Consider the following 6,000-nt stretch of genomic DNA (forward strand, 5'->3'; position numbering starts at 1 on the left):
AGGTACATTCTTAGGCGTTTAATATGGGGTGTTGAGTCCATTTCGTTGAGCAAGGAGTAGCTCTTGTCTATTCCATATTTGGCTTAAGGAACTTTATCTGTGCTCATTTCAATCTCTGGTTTTATGCAGCACCCCAACTCACCTTTCCACTTAAGCAAGCATAAGTTGGTTTTCTAAATTTGAGACCCTGTTCTGTTTTGGAATTCAGTTCCTGTGTAGCCAAGTTTACATTCCGTGTATTAGTGATATCTTATGATGTTTCTTTTTCTGTGTGACTTATTTCAGTTAGAATCATCATACCTGAATCCACTCATTATGCTGCTACGGGCCTGATGACATAGATTTCATTGCTGAGTGATACTGCATTGTATGTAAGTACCACAAGTTCTTTATCCATTTTTCACTTTCTGTGATATTGAACTTGTACGGTAAACGAGGTTCTTGTAAACAGAGGCGTCCCAAACTTTGGGGTGGCTGTGTCTTTTTGATTTTAATTTCCCTAAGCTATAGGACCATAAGTGGAAGTGCCCTAGGCTCTGTTGCTTTGTTTTTTAGATGTTTCAGTTAACACCATACACTTCTCCCGAGTGTCTGTTGGCAATTTACATCCCGCCCATCAGCATAACAAGGCTCCCTGTTCTCCGTGGCCTGTCCTGCCTTTCTGGATTTTACACTATTTTCAGATGGCCCTTTTGACCGGGGGGAAGTGAGACTTCATTGTAGTGCAGATTTCCTTTGCAACCTTGCTTGGGTGGCCAAAAAGGGCGTATGCGTTTTTTCCTGTATATATTCAGGAAAAAATGCATATGCCCTTTTTGGCCAAGTGCATCATTGTGGACGTTCTGCCTCTTTTCCTATGCTTTCAATGCAATTCCAGTCTACCTCCTGAAATCGGTTTCCTGCAATTCTGCCCCGCTTTCAAGTCCTCTTGGCAGCCTTACTTCAGTATATTTTTGGACGATAGCTGTCATTTATAACTCTGCAGGTTTGTGAATTACAGTGCCCCTGAGCTCTTTTCTTCAACTCCCTTTCTTTTGAGCTGGCCGCAACACCGCAGGATTGCTTCAGGCCCTAATCTGGTTCCGGCACGGCACGCTGAACCTTTGGTTAATTCCTCTTCCTGGTGGGAAATGAGAGTTAAATTTGCCCGTCCAGACACCTCCAGCTAGTCTCTCATTGGTTCTCCCTATTCCTGTTCATCTTCCGCAGAAATTGCAAACTGGGCCAAACAGAAGGTTAAAGGCGCTGACTCTCCAAGTGGGGAGAGTGTTAGTAAAGCGTCTGGAATGTTGCACCCGAGTACCAGGGGAGGAAAACTGAGACATATTTGAACACGTCTCCCGTTCACACGGTTGATCATACTTGGGTTCCACATGCATGTTTTAGCTGAAGGAAGAATACCTTAAACCTGGAGAGTTGAGACCCGTGGAATGGGTACCATGCAATATGACTTCAAAGGGTCTTCATTTGCTCACCGAACCTCTCCAATCCTATCACTGCTGCATTTATGCCCCTGTGCACACGCTTGATTCTCTTTTGGAGACATAGCAATCGATAGGTTTTAAGATACTTACTAGTCAGGTACATTCTTAGGCGTTTAATATGGGGTGTTGAGTCCATTTCGTTGAGCAAGGAGTAGCTCTTGTCTATTCCATATTTGGCTTAAGGAACTTTATCTGTGCTCATTTCAATCTCTGGTTTTATGCAGCACCCCAACTCACCTTTCCCCTTAAGCAAGCATAAGTTGGTTTTCTCAATTTGAGACCCTGTTCTGTTTTGGAATTCAGTTCCTGTGTAGCCAAGTTTACATTCCGTGTATTAGTGATATGTGATGATGTTTCTTTTTCTGTGTGACTTATTTCAGTTAGAATCATCATACCTGAATCCACTCATTGTGCTGCTACGGGCCTGATGACATAGATTTCATTGCTGAGTGATACTGCATTGTACGTAAGTACCACAAGTTCTTTATCCATTTTTCACTTTCTGTGATATGGAACTTGTACGGTAAACGAGGTTCTTGTAAACAGAGGCGTCCCAAACTTTGGGGTGGCTGTGTCTTTTTGATTTTAATTTCCCTAAGCTATAGGACCATAAGTGGAAGTGCCCTAGGCTCTGTTGCTTTGTTTTTTAGATGCTTCAGGAAACACCATACACTTCTTCCGAGTGTGTGTTGGCAATTTACATCCCGCCCATCAGCATAACAAGGCTCCCAGTTCTCCATGGCCTGTCCTGCCTTTCTGGATTTTACACTTTTTTCAGATGGCCCTTTTGACCGCGGGGAAGTGAGAGTTCATTGTAGTGCAGATTTCCTTTGCAAGTTTGCTTGGTTGGCCAAAAAGGGCGTATGCGTTTTTTCCTGAATATATTTAGGAAAAAACGCATACGCCCTTTTTGGCCAAGTGCATCATTGTGGACGTTCTGCCTCTTTTCCTATGCTTTCAATGCAATTCCAGTCTACCTCCTGAAATTGGTTTCCTTCAATTCTGCCCCGCTTTCAAGTCCTCTTGGCAGCCTTACTTCAGTATATTTTTGGACGATAGCTGTCATTTATAACTCTGCAGGTTTGTGAATTACAGTGCCCCTGAGCTCCTTTCTTCAACTCGCTTTCTTGTGACCTGGCCGCAACACCGCAGGATGGCTTCAGGCCCTAATCTGGTTGCGGCACGGCACGCTGAGCCTTTGGTTAATTCCTCTTCCTGGTGGGAAATGAGATTTAATTTGCCCGTCCAGACACCTCCAGCTAGTCTCTCATTGGTTCTCGCTATTCCTGTTCATCTTCCGCAGAAATTGCAAACTGGGCCAAACAGGAGGTTAAAGGGACTGACTCTCCAAGTCGGGAGAGTGTTAGTAAAGCATCTGGAATGTTGCACCCGAGTACCAGGGTACGAAAACTGAGACATATTTGAACACGTCTCCCGATCACATGGTTGATCATACTCTAGGTTCCACATGCCTGTTTTAGCTGAAGGAAGAATACCTTAAACCTGTGTAGTTGAAACCCGTGGAATGGGTACCATGCAATATGACTTCAAAGGGTCTTCATTTGCTCACCGAACCTCTCCAATCCTATCACTGCTGCGTTTATGCCCCTGTACACACGCTTCATTCTCTTTCGGAGACATAGCAATCCATAGGTTTTAAGATACTTACTAGTCAGGTACATTCTTAGGCGTTTAATATGGGGTGTTGAGTCCATTTCGTTGAGCAAGGAGTAGCTCTTGTCTATTCCATATTTGGCTTAAGGAACTTTATCTGTGCTCATTTCAATCTCTGGTTTTATGCAGCACCCCAACTCACCTTTCCCCTTAAGCAAGCATAAGTTGCTTTTCTAAATTTGAGACCCTGTTCTGTTCTGGAATTCAGTTCCTGTGTAGCCAAGTTTACATTCCGTGTATTACTGATATCTTATGATGTTTCTTTTTCTGTGTGACTTATTTCAGTTAGAATCATCATACCTCAATCCACTCATTGTGCTGCTAAGGGCCTGATGACATAGATTTCATTGCTGAGTGATATTGCATTGTACGTAAGTACCACAACTTCTTTATCCATTTTTCACTTTCTGCGATATTGAACTTATACCGTAAACGAGGTTCTTGTAAACGGAGCCATCCCAAACTTTGGGGTGGCTGTGTCTTTTTGATTTTAATTTCCCTAAGCTATAAAACCATAAGTGGAAGTTCCCTAGGCTCTGTTGCTTTGTTTTTTAGATGTTTCAGGAAACACCATACACTTCTCCAGAGTGGCTGTTGGCAATTTACATCCCGCCCATCAGCATAACAAGGTTCCCTGTTCTCCATGGCCTGTCCTGCCTTTCTGGATTTTACACTTTTTTCAGATGGCCCTTTTGACCGGGGGGAAGTGAGACTTCATTGTAGTGCAGATTTCCTTTGCAAGCTTGCTTGGTTGGCCAAAAAGGGCGTATGCGTTTTTTCTGAAAAAAACGCATAGGCTCTTTTTGGCCAAGTGCATCATTGTGGACGTTCTGCCTCTTTTCCTATGCTTTTCATGCAATTCCCGTCTACCTCCTGAAATCAGTTTCCTGCAATTCTGCCCCGCTTTCAAGTCCTCTTGGCAGGCTTACTTCAATATATTTTTGGACGATAGCTGTCATTTAGAACTCTGCACGTTTGTGAATTACAGTGCCTCTGTGCTTAGGTTTGTGAATTATAGTGTTTGTGAATTACAGGTTTGTGTAATTACAGATTTGTGAATTACAGTGCCCCTGAGCTGCAGGTTTGTGAATTAGGTTTGTGAATTACAGGTGTCTTAATTACAGTGTGAATGTAATTCACACTGTACGTTTGTGAATTACAGTGCCCCTGAGCTGCAGGTTTGTGAATTACAGGTTTCTTAATTACAGTGTGAATGTAATTCACACTGTACGTTTGTGAATTACAGTGCCCCTGAGCTGCAGGTTTGTGAATTACAGGTTTCTTAATTACAGTGTGAATGTAATTCACACTTTAGGTTTGTGAATTACAGTGCCCCTGTGCTTAGGTTTGTGAATTATAGTGTTTGTGAATTACAGGTTTGTGTAATTACAGATTTGTGAATTACAGTGCCCCTGAGCTCCTTTCTTCAACTCGCTTTCTTGTGAGCTGGCCGCAAAACCGCAGGATTGCTTCAGGCCCTAATCTGGTTCCGGCACGGCACGCTGAGCCTTTGGTTAAATCCTCTTCCTGGTGGGAAATCAGAGGTAAAATTGCCCGTCCAGACCCCTACCTCACTCTCAGCCCCTTGGTGATGTGGGTCCTCTGGATTGTGGCCACCTTTGCTGGGTTCCTCACCTTTTGATGATGTGGCCCCACTGGTGTGAGGACACTCCTGTCTGGTTCCCATCCACTTGGTTATGTGGACCCCCTGGTGAGAGTCTGATCCTGGCTGTGTTCCTCACCCTTCTGTGAGGTAGGCCCTAGCTGTGAGGTCAATCCTTCCTGGTTGGCACCCATTGCCTTGGCGACGTCAGCCGTGTGGTGGCCGTTGGTGCGTGCTAAGAATCTCCTCCCCTCGGTGATGATGGCCCTCTGGCATCAGGCCCTAACTGCTGGGCTTCCCACGTTTTCTGATGGGAGCCCAGTGATGCCAGGACACTCCTGTCAGTTTCCCATCCCCATGGGGATGTGGGCCTTCTGCTCTGAGGTCCCAACACCTGGGTTGCTCACAGTTTCATGATGTGGGCTCTCTGGTGTGAGTTCACTCCTGCCTGGATCCCATAGCTTCTGTGCTCTCGGCCGCCTGCTGGGAGGTTCCAACTGCTGGATTCCTCACATTTCTTATTCTTTGGGCCCTCTGTTTTTAGGCTCCTCCTGCCTGCCTCACTCCCATCCCCTTGGTGATGTGTGTCCTCTGGTTTGAGGCCACATGTGCTGGGTTCCTCACCTTTCGATGATGTGGCCCCACTCTTGTGAGGACACTCCTGCCTGGTTCCCATCACCTTGGTGATGTGGGCCCTCTGGTGAGAGTCTGATCCTGGCTGGGTTCCTGAACCTTCTGTGAGGTGGGCCCTCTGCTGTGAGGTCACTCCTGCCTGTCTGGCACATGTCACCTTGGCGACGTGGGCACTCTGGTGGCAGTTGGAGCCTGCTGGTAGCCTCCTCCCCTCGGTGATGAGGGCCCTCTTGTGTCAGGCCGTAACTGCTGGGCTCCCCACATTTTCTGATGTGTGCCAAGTGAGCGAGGACACTCCTGCCAGGTTCCCATCCCCATGGGGATGTGCGCCTTCTGCTCTGAGGTCAAAATGGCTGGCTTGCTCACAGTTCCATGATGTGGGCCCTCTGCTGTGAGTTCACTCCATCCAGGATCCCTATTGCCGGTGCTCTGGGCTGCCGGCTGGGAGGTTCCAACTGCTGGATTCCTCACCTAATTTATTCTTTGGGCCCTCTGTTGTGAGGCTCCTCCTGCCTGCCTCACTCCCAGCCCCTTGGTGATGTGTATCCTCTGGTTTGAGGCCACATGTGCTGCGTTCCTCACCTTTCGATGATGTTGTCCCACTGG

The 6,000-nt window shown here is 46.3% G+C and overlaps 1 long non-coding RNA gene across 1 annotated transcript in view; it reads left to right on the forward strand.

Annotated features, from left to right (window-relative positions):
* The window catches only part of LOC307181221, a 2,056,127-nt gene extending 2,052,669 nt beyond the window's left edge, over nt 1-3,458 (forward strand). Inside the window, exon 22 of the long non-coding RNA XR_013826163.1 lies at nt 3,444-3,458. This is a non-coding gene — a long non-coding RNA (uncharacterized lncRNA). The remainder of the gene's footprint in view (nt 1-3,443) is intronic.
* Nucleotides 3,459-6,000: the final 2,542 nt, after the last annotated feature.

This window comes from Stenella coeruleoalba, assembly GCF_951394435.1.
Source record: "Stenella coeruleoalba genome assembly, contig: scaffold_47, whole genome shotgun sequence".
Lineage (NCBI taxonomy): Eukaryota > Metazoa > Chordata > Mammalia > Artiodactyla > Delphinidae > Stenella > Stenella coeruleoalba.